The sequence below is a fragment of the Schistocerca serialis genome, chromosome 8 (genome assembly GCF_023864345.2).
Source record: "Schistocerca serialis cubense isolate TAMUIC-IGC-003099 chromosome 8, iqSchSeri2.2, whole genome shotgun sequence".
Classification (NCBI taxonomy): domain Eukaryota; kingdom Metazoa; phylum Arthropoda; class Insecta; order Orthoptera; family Acrididae; genus Schistocerca; species Schistocerca serialis.
This window is the reverse complement of record NC_064645.1, coordinates 549544153-549558381: the sequence shown is the minus strand read 5'-3', so window position 1 is coordinate 549558381 and position 14229 is coordinate 549544153. Positions and strand designations below refer to the sequence as shown.

Below are 14229 nucleotides of genomic sequence, written 5' to 3'. Positions count from 1 at the left end.
TTGCTCCCCAAATAGCAAAACTCCTTTACTACTTTAAGTGTCTCATTTCCTAATCTAATACCCTCAGCATCACCCGACTTAATTCGACTACATTCCATTATCCTCGTTTTGCTTTTGTTGATGTTCATCTTATATCCTCCTTTCAAGACACTGTCCATTCCGTTCAACTGCTCTTCCAAGTCCTTTGCTGTCTCTGACAGAATTACAATGTCATCGGCTAACCTCCATGGACTTTAATACCTACTCCGAATTTTTCTTTTGTTTCCTTTACTGCTTGCTCAATATACAGATTGAATAACATCGGGGACAGGCTACAACCCTGTCTCACTCCCTTCCCAACCACTGCTTGCCTTTCATGCCCCTCTACTCTTATAACTGCCATCTGGTTTCTGTAGAAATTGTAAATAGCCTTTCGCTCCCTGTATTTTACCCCTGCCACCTTCAGAATTTGAAAGAGAGTATTCCAGTCAACATTGTCATAAGCTTTCTCTAAGTCCACAAATGCTAGAAATGTAGGTTTGCCTTTCCTTAATCTATTTTCTAAGATAAGTCGTAGGGTCAATATTGCCTCACGTGTTCCAACATTTCTGCGAAATCCAAACTGATCTTCACCGAGGTCGGCCTCTGCCAGTTTCTCCATTCGTCTGTAAGGAATTCGCGTTAGTATTTTGCAGCTGTGACTTATTAAACTGATAGTTCGGTAATTTTCACATATGTCAACACCTGCTTTCTTTGGGAGCTTTCTTAAGTTGAAATACTGAAGTTGAAATATTTAAGTTGAAATATTTAAAGAATCGTGGCAGACCAGGGAGAGCAATATGTAAGTGCCGAGCAGCGTCTAACGTCTTTTGTGTAGTTTCAGACTTAACAAATAACAGAATGCGGTCAGCAGTTTCTTACCTCGTACTAGCACAAGCATCTCAGAAGCCAAAGGCGCCAGAAGCTAAAGGAGGAATTCAGTTGCCGCCTCCATCCTTCCGACAGTGCGATGACATGAAGGAAAAATGGAAAGAATACGTAACACAGCTGCCTTAACTTTTCGATGTCTGCGAAATCACATGTGAATCACATCGTCCATTTTTCTTTTCATGTGAGGAGTGTTCTCCACCGCCTCCTAGTGAAGTCGTTTCCCCACAGTGAGCCCCAAACCCAGCCCTGCGATGTTATAATTGCAAGATTAGACGAATTTTTTGAGAGTCAAATACACGTTGCTGCTGCACGGTATAAATTATTCCGCATGCAACATCGTAGTTATCAGTCCTACAAAGAATCGATTGTGGAATTGCAGGCCTTGACTAGATACTGTGAATTCAATTGCGTCTGTGGTACAACTTATCAGGATGCAATGCTTCGCGATACTGTTATTCAGAATCTATTACATCAGAGATTGAGGGCCGAAATTATAAAGCATTACAACCTTAGCCTTAGGGTGGAAGGGTACAGTACCGCCCAACATTGAAAATAGGTACAACATTCTTCGTTAGTCTTGTCAGAACAACAAATTTTTTTGTAATAATAACTCAATTTCACTTAATACACCGAAGCCGGATACCAGTGTAGGAAAGAATGACAATTTATTTATTTAATTGATCATATGTGCACTCCCACAAAATAAATCCCTATAACCAAATTTGGTGAGATCTGTGAAATCAATGAATGTATGGTCATCTGCTAACCACAGATAGTGAATGTGCAATATACGATCATCTTTGAGACAGTCCTTTGGTCACCTTTGGTGGAACCAAACAAATGAAGTTTACCTAAGCTTTGAGCGCCTGAAATGTTGCTGACCAATTCGGTAGCATGGTCTTCCCCCTACTCGACAGAGGTGCGAGCTGACCTGAAGAACGGCCATGGATCTCATGTTGGTAAGACCTGTCTTAGGTGTGCTCCGTAAAGACAAAAGAGTGGAGAAAATGGTATGCATGTGAAATACTTAAGAATAGTTTGGTATAATTATTTCTCTATTTCAGGAACTTTGGGGGGGGGGGGGGGAGAATTAAATGACAGGAAGGTAATATTAAGGGGTTCGTAGTAATCTTCGGAAGTGACCAACGGTCACACTGAAAGCACATGTAGCGATAAGTTGAAATACTTGCGAGTGCTAGTACTAAGTTGCAATACTTGCGAGTGCTACTACTAAGTTGAAATACTTGCGAGTGCTACTACTAAGTTGCAGTACTTGCGAGTGCTACTACTAAGTTGCAGTACTTGTGAGTGCTACTACTAAGTTGCAATACTTGTGAGTGCTACTACTAAGTTGCAATACTTGTGAGTGCTACTACTAAGTTGCAATACTTGCGAGTGCTAGTACTAAGTTGCAATACTTGCGAGTGCTAGTACTAAGTTGCAATACTTGCGAGTGCTAGTACTAAGTTGCAATACTTGCGAGTGCTAGTACTAAGTTGCAATACTTGCGAGTGCTAGTACTAAGTTGCAATACTTGCGAGTGCTAGTACTAAGTTGCAATACTTGCGAGTGCTAGTACTAAGTTGCAATACTTGCGAGTGCTAGTACTAAGTTGAAATACTTCTGAGTGCTAAAGTTAAGCTGAATTACTGGCGTGTGTACTATAAGCTGGAAATATTTAAGAACTGGCGTGTGCAGGACTTGAAATTAGAGACAAGGACTTCCACGTGGTGAGTACTGTGCGAGTCTCAATCTGTGTATGAGACAAAGGATGAAGAGAAGTACTCGTCCATGGTATCAGTTGAGGACTCGCGTGTGTGACGAATATGTTCTTAATATTACTCTGCGTGTTATGTTCCCATGTGATGCTGGATTCAAACTCTAATACTCTGAGAGAGAAGCAAGGCGAGTCAGCCGTCTATCCAGCAACGCCACTTGGCTTGCATTGCACAGGAAGATGTGCATATATCCTCCAGTGTTCGTAGTAGGAAAGAAAAGTTACGAAGTGGGGTAGTGTCGTGTGAAACTGGGATGAATACTAATTGAAGTGGGAAAGCTGAAAGTGAAGTGATTCTAACGTTGTGACTATTCTTTGTGATGTATGTTGCCAGTGTGATGTATTTCATGTAAATGAAGTATGTGTGGTTTGCATGGGAGAGTAGCAAGATAGGTTCAGAGGCAGTGGGTTATGCATGTTCCTTTTTGTACCGCTCGGTCTGGAGGAAATTTTCGTGATGATGGGTGTGAGAGTCGAAGTGTGAGATATAGCAAAAGATCCACCATCCTATCCAGGAAGTGCACTGTAGCGTTAGATAATTACGTGACCATAAGATATAGAATCACCAATGTAAAGCTATGCCCACTGGGTGGAGTTTCTCATGTGTAACTATTGTATAAAATGTAATGGTGTGTTTAGTTTATCTTTGATTCATAATAGAATTTATCGGAATAAAAAAGATAGTGAAAAGAAAAAGATTGATGGCCTTGTTTTTCGAATAGTGTGTAGTCATAATATCCAGAATTTATAATGTGTGCGCCATTCATATTCAGTGTGATGGCCACGTATTGATCAAAGAAGTTGAGTAAGAAAGAAAATGTGGTATTGGCAGAGCGTGTATAAATTTCTAATAGTCAGATGTGCGTTATCTGTTTCCGTTGCGTAATACTCAAATAGGAGAATAATTTGTAGTTTAATTGTGGGTACTAGAGCTCATAATCAGCCATTGAGAAATAAGAATAAATCCACTCGCTTGGCAGACCACTCATCTTGCAGGCCTGACTGCTTGATGCCACAGTATGAGAAAGGCATGTGGGTGCCTCTCATAATTTCGACCCTGCCAGGATTGTGCTGTTAGTGTTTGCTGTTAAGATTTTTTTTTATGGGATTTGTCAAGATTTTTACGTGTATTGTGATAGCGCTAAGAAGTAAAATTTTTTGTTTGCGATTTCTTTCTGGATTGGTGAGGATCTTTTATTTTTTTTATGCAATTGATTTCTACGTCGTCCAAGGCTGGAAGATCGTTGTATAATTTTTTTTTGCGTAATGTCCATAGGAACTAAGTCGCAGTCGAAAAGTGTATTCACCATGGAGAAGAATGATTCTGGGGTGAACGTAGCAGGCGGCATAGTGGAGCAAGGAGTAGGTATCGACCCTGGGTTAATGAGCGAGAACGGCCAACATTCAGAAGGGGCTGAATTGGTCAGCAGACCGTGGCTAGGTGATCCGTTAGGCTTCGGGCTTTGTCCACAATCGGGGGCATTTCTCTACGACGCGGACGAGCCGGGACTAGGTCAGGTATGCAGTGAAAGTGTAGCTACTGTTTCTCAGGCGAACGAGGTGAGCGCGCCGATAGTAGCAAATGACGATGTGCTACTGCAGTTTTTACAGAGGATGGATAGAGATAAGGAGAGAGATAGGGAGACTAAGGAAAGATTGGAAGCGAATAAGGAAAGATTGGAAGCGATGGATAAAGATAGTAAGGAAAGACTGGAGGCAATGGATAAGGAAAATAATGAGGCAATGAGGAAGCTACACTCAGTTATCGATGAGCGTCTGTCTGCAGTTAATAATCGGTTAGATGAGGGGGAGAAGAATCTGGGTGTGTTGAAGCAAGTATGTGACGCTGTGAAAGAAAAAGCCAATAGTTTGGAGGTACAAATAATTGCAATAAAGAGTGTTATTACAGAACGTAGGGACGTGTTGCCCGATGAGCGAATCGAAGAGGTAGTGGAGGACTTACTTGCAGATAAACAAGGGGCATTAGACAGCGTGGAAGCTCAAGTCCCCCGGCAGGAAGAGGCGCTAAATAAACACAGGGATGAAGTTGCGGAGGTAGTGGTCAGAATGAATAAGATTAGTGGAGATGTAGGAAAGATCAGTATAAGAGGCGAGGCAGGCTCTCACAGTACGCAGCGAGAGGTTTATGCCGACCAGGAGGAGATACAATCACTATTACAATTAAAAGAGGCAGAATTAGACACAAATAGGAAACATAGGGAAGAACTAGCACAGTTGCAATTAGCGTGCAGTAGCGAAGGTGACACACCACCAGGTAGATTGCAGAGGGAGAGTGAGATAAATTAAAAAGAAAAAAAAAAGGCAGAAAGAGGAAGACGAACTCAGAGAGTTAGAAGAACGGTTGTGTCGGATGAAACAGGTGGCAAACCCAACTGGGTATAGTCCAAGGTCGGAAAACAAATGCGGAAGAAGAATGTAGGAGGCACTTCGTGTCGGTACAAACGTACACTTGTTTTCCGGATCCTGATGACTACCAACATCCATGCCTGTGGCTGTCTCAGTTTCAAGATTCATTACCTTCATCGTGGGGACTGCTCCTCAAAATGAAGTTTGTGTGTAACCATTTGAGGGACGAGGCTAGAGCGAAACTGCAGGACGTTATTAAAGACTGTAGTAGCTACAAGATATTTTGTGAGAAGTTTTTAAATGAATTCTGGTAGAAAAGTAAGCAGGACCAGGTTAAGCAAAGCATATTGATGATGCCAAATTGTAACGAAGGTGGTATAAGAGATCCAGTGTCGCGCTATCAGGAAATGCTGAGACAAAATAGGTATTTGGATGTGCCATACGAACCTGGGGAGCTCATTAGGATCTGTATAACGAAGTTGCCAGTGAAACTTCGCAGAGATATAATGATAGCAGGCAGAGGCTTAGACGATTCTGCGTCATTTCAGCGCTTGTTACAGGAACTGGATAATGAGAGCAACATCGTGAACGGAGATACAACTCATAGGTCAGACAGAGTCGAGGATAGGAACGGCAGAAATTATCAGACTGACAGGAGAGCATGGAATCAGGGGAATGACGGAAATGGAAGATGGCGAGGAAATAGGGGGCAGAATTCATGGGGATATCGACCGTCAAACCGGAAAAATAGAAGATGGGACAGAGATGGAAGAAGAAGGGAAAATGAAAATGATGGGCGAAGGGGGGATAGGCAGTCATTGGGTTCACGACAGGACGATCACTGTCACAATGACGGAGGGACAAGAAGGTGACTACGTGATAGAGGGGTACAAGACAGGGTTATTAATGATGTAAATATTAGGTATATCGATTACGGAAAACTAAGGGCGAATATGTTAGAGGAGGTAGGAGATATGGGGAGTGAAGTCCACCCAATAATTAGCGTAGAAATAAATAATGTAGTCGTACCATGTGTCATCGACACAGGAAGTGTAATGAGTGTTTTGAGGGAAGATGTGTAGTGTTGTAGTCTTACAAAACCATGGCCAACGTTGCCATTGCAAAGGACAACAGTGAGAGGGGCAGTTACAGGAAAGGGAATTGAGATGAAGTTACAAGCGCAGTTAGACTGTGTGCCAGGCGAAGAGGTTTAGTACAGCGTTCATGATTGTGTCGTCACTAACTGTTGAAGGGATAATGGGTGTAAATTTTTTGAACCAATATAAAGCAGTCGTTAACACGAGAAATGGTTCGATGGAGTTGAAACGAGATTCGGAGGAAATTACATTAAGATTCGACGATTGCTTATGTGCTAAAGATAACGCACACTTAGCATTATGTCTCGCGGTAAAGTCCGGTAGACAGGCACAGAATAAGGGGTTCGAACAAGAGAAGAAGGAAATTCATAAATGTTTGGAGGAGGAGATCAGGGAGAAAATATGGCATTTACGAGGGAACACGGTCTACGGCGAATTGCAGAAAATTTTATGCGAGAACAGGAAGGTATTTAAACATGATGCGGGTACAATAAGAAATTTTGTGTATAGATTCAAGGTCAAGCCCCATAAACAGTTTAGGGCCCAAGTGTACCCGATACCTGTTGTGTACAAAGAAAGAGTAGAAGCTGAGATCGAAAGCATGCTACAACAAGGGATTATCGAACCAGCATCCAGACCGTACAACAGCCCCTTAGTTTGTGTTGAAAAAAAGGATGGGTCAATTAGACTAGTTTTGGACGCAAGAAGGATTAATAAGATAATAGAGCCAGAGACAGATCGACCACTGACACTTGACGGATTGCTACAAAAGTTTCACGGGATCAGACTTCTCAGCTCAGTTGATTTGAGAATGAGTTTCTGGCAGGTGGAGTTAGATAGGGGGTGTAGAAAATACACAGCTTTCTTGTGCTACGTGGATGATGTCCTGATAGCAGAAAGAAACTGGGAAGACCACAATAGAACGTTAAGCATATTGCTCGGTGCATTGGAGAGACATGGGGTAACTGTGAATTTGGGAAAGTCAGAATTTGGACGAAAAGAAATCGAGTTTCTAGGTCACATTGTGACGCCAGAGGGAATAAGACCAAATCCAGACAAACTCGAAGCAATCAGAGATTTTCCGGTGCCAAGAACAAAACGTCAGCTACAGGGTTATTGAGGATTAAATCGGCAGAAATTATCAGACTGACAGGAGAGCATGGAATCAGTGTAATGACGGAAATGGAAGATGGCGAGGAAATAGGGGGCAGAATTCATGGGGATATCGACCGTCAAACCGGAAAAATAGATGGGACAGAGATGGAAGAAGGGAAAATGAAAATTATGGAAAAGTTAAGGAGAGATCGAAAGTAGGCAAGTTATAGTAGATAATCAGTGTATTTATTTGTGGTGTGTAACGTTGTGCAGGGTCAAATCGAACATAAGAATTTTCAGGCGGGATGTCAGGAAGTATGTCGGAATCGACTGGTCGAATGAGTCATGAACAGGAGTCGACAGAGTGCTGTATGTACGTATTTTTTGTCATATGAATAAGGATCAAGCAGAAACGACGTAATGATTAATGAGTGGATAAAGATGGTAGATAGAGAGAGAAGCGAGGTGATAAATAGTAGTGGATAAAGGTGATATTTAAGGAGAGAAGCGTCGTGAAGCAGTGTGATTAATAAAGAGAAATACGACGTGATGAAACAGTGGTAAATAAAGTGAGTAGAATTGAATAATGTGGAGACGTCTTAGATGTATGTTACAGAGAGGCCTGTGTACGCTGCAATAGAGATTGATGCGAATGGCGAAGGAAGACCAGGAGATGGAGTAATGGGCGGACGGAGAGCCGAAATACGAATGAAGAGATGAGGACAACTGCACAACGTGAAAGGACATAATGGGAGTATGAGATCCAGATGGTGAACGTTGTGGAATACTGACGTAAGATGTAATATAAGTGTAAATCTAATTCTTACCATAACATTTGCAATATGACAAAAATAATATTTTTGTTGCTGTTGAAGCCTGGTATCAGTATAACTAATCAAAACGGTTCCAAGAATGTGTACAGTTATTTTGTAGGATGAATAATTTGTGTATTTTTTGTTCTTAGATGAAATGTCGCAATTCTAAGTTGTTATTTAGCAGGATGAATAACCGGTAAAGTGAATGCAGAGGTAAGCCGATGGAGAAAGGTGCTGGAGTGAAAGGACGAAATTGAAGACTGGAATGGTATCTCCGAAACAACTCCATGTGTTATGTGGTTGAGTATAAGGGAGCAAAGGTATGGTATGTTGACGTGAGTGTGGTGGTGTTAAGGTTAGCTGACTTCTAGACGTATTCTGTTGGTGTATTAATGGATTGAATGAGAAGGAACATGTGGTGTCAGTTGAGTGAGAGTCGTAGAGTAGTGTGATCAATGCACACACTCCTGTAAAGGGGCTGCTACCGATCCATAAGTAAAACATTATTGTGCTTTATTGTTTGATTTGGATGAACCTCGATGGTAGGTCAGGGTATGACGTCATGTGGATGGTACATACATGTCCTACAAATGTTGTTATATATAATAGAAGGTAAAAATATGTAAAGAGATACTAATTTCTGTCTGTCACAAGCACAAAGGTGCATTGTATGTTGTAGATTTAGAGTTATCAGCTTCTAAAATGTTTATTGTGTTAGGATGTTAAAGTAGTTTACTATTTGATATTATGTAATAGGTAATTGTGAGCTGTATGGATTGTTTCTTACTTTTTTGTTAGAACACTTTCAATGGTTATTAATTTCAGTCTGTCACAAGCACAAAGGTGCGTTGTATATTGAATTTTTAGAATCAGCAGTTTCTAGTATGTTCACTGTGATAGGATGTTAAAGTAGTCTACTATTTGATATTGTAATTATGAGCTGTATAGAATGTTTCTTATTACTTTTTTTTAACACTTTCATGTTTTGTATGGGGGATGCCAGGTACAGTCAGTAGCACAAGTGTGGGCTTTAGATAGAAAAGCGATAAATGTTGATGTTGTATGTGTAAAAAACTAGGGTGTATAATTTCATGTTTTTTAGAACAAAGATTATTTTATTACCAATGTATCTAATAGATCATACATGTAATCAATGAGTATTTAAATACTGTAAGAATATCCTTTTCTCTGTAATGTTGCGAGATGCACGGAAGGGTCTGACTGATTGGGTGTCTAGCCCTGAGGTGCCCACGCAGAACGCGCCCATACCTGCATAAAAATGCGGGAGGCCAAGCTGACGTCGCCATGGGAGAGGCGACAGAGCCACGGCGCTTCCCACTCCACTGTCAGTCGAGGTGCACTCCACGCCCCCGCTACAACAGGTCAACGGCCTGGGGCGACATGCACCTACCACTGGCCATTCATAAGTTGCGCCACCCTTACGACTGGAGACAGTATCCCACAGAGGCAACAGCTGGTGATTTTTCTGTTCAACGGCTCGCGCGGCGGCTGCACCATGGCAGAAAGAACGACGCGAAGCAGAGTCCGGCGGGGATTTTTTAACAGCAACTATTAGCTAGTACTGGACTGTGGAGCTGTGAAACAAGATGACTGCTCGTATGTCTCAATAAGTGGGAAAGTGAAGGACTGGTGTTTCCACGTTGTGAGTGGTGGAAAAGAATTTGTCTTTAGCAGAGAGGAAGACTGTTTTGTTTTGTTTTGTTTTGTTTTGTTTTGACCACTGAACGGTAGGATCCATAACCTTTTGGGAGTGACTTGTTAAGTGTGCTTCGTACAATGCATGTGGGACACTTGGTATACTTCAAGAGGACAGTTGTCGTTTGGTGACTAATTATTGTCTGAATGTAAGAAACTAAAGTGGGACATCGACATTTGCATTTGCAGTAAGAGACATTGCTTTAATTGGTGTGGGAATAAGTGCTATTTTTTGGAACTTAAGACTTCTAATTACACCATGAATTGAAGGGACAGGACCGTGGGTAATAGTAGTTGTAGGGCCATTTCTGGACAACCAGATTCGTGTGGATGGTAATCTGAGAGTGACTATGACATTTGTGTTTAATGTGAGATACAGTTTATTGTTCAGTGCGTGTTAAAAATGCCGATTTGAGTGACCTAAAGACTTTTGTCTGGGTAACCATGGGAGAGCTTTGACACCGAGACAGTGTTTCTAGGAAAACTATCAGCAACTTTTTGACTCCAAGAAAATCACAGAATAAAATGTTTCTGTGTGACCCCCAAGATAGGGAATAATGTATTTGTATTTATAATTGTGTAAATTTTTTATATGTTTTATTCCTGAAGGGACAGCAAGTGTAATTGTATTTCATTAACATATGTTTTTAGAATAGTTAGTGTGACTTTTTTATTTGTTCTGAGTTATCAAGTTCACGTAGCATGTTTATTAGAATATTTGGTACAAGGATGCTTTAATTATTAGCCAGTGTAATAATACTAATGTAGCGGCTCTTGTTACATTGGTCAGTAAGGTTGTCACAGGGGACAAGAGTTTGCATTGCACAACAAATATCGGAATTAACTGATGTATTTTAATGTTGGGGACAGTAATAATCTTGTTGGTGTGTTGACTGAAGCCACTTATTTGCATTATCACAGTGGTAATATTTCACATTGAAGTGTAATGGAGGCTAGTCGAAATGCAAGTTCTTGTTGTCTAAATATGTAACAACAGAGAAATGAGCAGTAGAGAAAAATACGAGAGTTACTGGTGGATTCAAGCACTTATTGCTAACTATTTACTGCGTGTATTGATCAAAGTTGATGGACTGACTAGTTCAGCAGCAGGTATTTGTACTGGTGGACAAGGATAAGGTTAAACTCACAGTCGAGTAGTGAGGGAAATTGCTTAAGTGATGATAGTTAATGAGGTATGACATGGTGTCTTAGATTGACTATATTACGTAACCAGTATGTAACTTGTAGTATATTTCAATGGTTTTTTTTTCTCAGTTTAATTTCTCTGTAGGTTTGACGTACATTTTAGAGTAATGGTATGGAGCCTGAGATTCTACATGTAACTAGTGTATGCAATTTTTTCTTTTGTTGATTTCGTTTTGTATTTAGACATTGCTGTGTAAAGATTATTACCCTGCAATTTATGAATGTCAGATTACTTGCTCAGTGTTTGGACAGTGAACTACTTAAAATTTCATGAGTACAATTAATATTTTTTATTTGTTATATAATTAGTGAACTTTGGATTACTCCTAAAAAAATGATGTAATGTTTTATTTGTCATTTGGATTGATGTAAGTTTGTATGTGTAAATTACTCCGGATTGTGGAGAGTACAATAATGCAATAACTGTGTCAATAATTTGGTAAAGTAACAATATTTGGTCGTCTATTTGAGGTCACCAGGGGCTAAGGTCTCCTCCTGGTTATTGTGATGACTTGCTACATTTGTACGAATAAAATTTTCTTGAAAAAAAATGTTCGGAACTACCCTCGCATGCAAGGATAGTACGTGCCATTTTTTTCTGCATTGACATTGAAAATAGGTACAACATTCTTTGTTAGTCTTGTCAGAACAACATATTTTTTTGTAATAATAACTCAATTTAATTTAATACACCGAAGCCGGATACCAGTGTAGGAAAGAATGACAATTTATTATTTAATTGATCATATGTGCACTCCCACAAAATAAATCCCTATATCCAATTTGGTGAGATCTGTGAAATGAATGAATGTATGGTCGTCTGCTAACCGCAGATAGTGAGTGTGCAATATATGAGTAGTGGGACAACCTATGTGCCAGGCCACACTGCACTGTTGCCAAATTTATTCAAGATGGCGGTGATGACGTCATCCAAGATGGCGGTATGTAGACTTGACAACAGTGCATGACATCATTGGCGGGAAAATAGGCCAATTGTGCACATCCACTAACCTAACCTTCAGAAAAAATTGTGGGAATTTTGAATTTTGCCAGGAAAATAGCCCAATTGTGCTATGTCCACTAACCTAAGGCTTCAGAAGAAAAAATTGCGGGAAGTTTGAATTCCAACTGGATAATGCATGCAAAAACCGTAGTTGTCTTTATTATTATTGATTATCATTTATTAACATTCATTATCATTTATTATTATTTATTATCATTTATTATTATTTATTATTATTGACCTGCCTCCACTAGAAAATTCCCTCCAAAATTAAATTCCAACACGATAATGGCTGCAAACCTTACTTTTGTTTATTATTATTCATTATTATTCATCATCATTTATTAACATTCATTATCATTCATTAGCATTTATCATTATTTATCATTATTACTATTATTCATTTTATAGGCCTACCTCCACTAGAAAATTCCGCCAAATTCAAATTCCAACACGATAATGTCTCGAAAACTGTACTTCTGTTTATTATCATCATTTATTATTTATTCAAGATGTCCGATTTTTTCGGCGAGAAAGCCATTTTCCTTACATCCATAACAAAAAACTATCACAAGTTCAAATCCCAACACCATAATTGATCACATGTACGAACTTTCTCCGTCACTTATCTTTTTTCACAGGTAGCCTATCATAATTGCGTCAAATAATAAATTGCACTTATAGTAACGTAAGTCACGTCCTTTGATTTTGCAGGGGGGAAGGGACTGAAGATTTCAAGCAGTACCGTCACAACTTGGTCTCCAACGCAGTCAGCACACACATCTTTGGTATCACAGTGCAGTCACCACAATGTCCGTGCTCCAACTGAATTAGTTCAAATCCTCACCACCCTATGGCCAGTGCGCGGAGACATTGCCGACGCCTGTCACGTGAGGCGGCCGCCCGCACTGGACTGCCGGTGCGCTGGGGGCGAGCCCAGTGATCGCTCCCACGTCATAAATATGTTTTAGCTGGACACGCTGGAACTTGCCGAGTTTGACGTCACAGCGGTCCCTTGTCCGCTCACCACGTGCATTCGTCGCCTCCGCACGTTTCCCGCCAAAATTGTTTGCCTCTGAGCTGAATCACACAACGGTCAGCTGTTCCCCGCCACACTTTTGGCACCAAAGCTGTTTTTCTGGGCACATTCAAACCTGTCGATGCCGATCGCTCACCGACCACCACGTGTCCCTGTGCAAGCGAGAATGCAGTGCTACACTTTTGGCGGCAAAGTTTGCTCTACAGTGGAATCTGCCATGACTATATAAAACAGCACGTTTGGACATCACTAGAACGCTCGCTAATTGACACTCTCTCACATGCACTTAATAACTGTACAATCGCTGCACCACCACCCCGCTTACGTCACACACCCTCCATACACGCAACGGACCTAGTCTTCTGTAATACCTAACTACTTACTTCTATTTCGTTTTTAATCATATTAAATAATTCAATTTACAATTTCATATACGTATGCTAAGGAGTTCAGCTACCTAATTTCAACTACTTTTCGAGGACCAGACAGCCACCTCTCCCTAGGAACCAGCGCCGAGTTTGAATTCTGGCAGTAAAGAAAGGGCATTTGTACTAACCTCCTAGGAACCAGCGCCAAGTCTGAGATCAGTCAGTAAACAAAGCTCACTTGTGCTCCCGCCACCAACCTAAGAAAATTGTTGCAAACGAAGCTCATCACCACTAAACTAAGGCACCAGCATTCAATTTCTTCCTACACGTTTCCGCTAAAAGGACTCACCCTACACTAGGCCCATGGATGGAGGAACCAATTTACTTTATTTACGAATGGAGTGTATGTATCACACCAACATGTTCTACACCATACAGACCTGCAAAACACTCCTACATAATTCATTTATAATGCTCTAGACACACGCTTGCTAATTGTAAACAGTTAAAAATAACTCATAGCACAGCCTACAGACATGCGAACTGCTCATAAATAATGCAAAACATTTACATCCAAATAGCCAAACAACTGCTAATTTTCTGCATTGTTTCAGTGCATAGGCTGATGGAAGGAGGAACGAGTGTACTTTATTTACTTGGGGCATATCTTTTTGAAACTTTTGCATCTTATAGATTTCGATATGTAAGGCTGTCATAAGGCAGTTTCTGAACTCCAGTAGTGCACTACACCCTAACTTGCAGAAAAAAATGGCGGGAATTTAGAATTTTGGCGTGAAAATAGACTAATTGGGCTACATCCACTAACCTAAGTCTCCA

The 14229-nt window shown here is 40.6% G+C and overlaps 1 protein-coding gene across 3 annotated transcripts in view; it reads right to left on the bottom strand.

The window, feature by feature from the left end:
- LOC126416650 (uncharacterized) overlaps positions 1-14229 on the bottom strand; it is a 392607-nt gene that overhangs the window by 264413 nt on the left and 113965 nt on the right. The gene's annotated exons all lie outside the window — the stretch shown is intronic.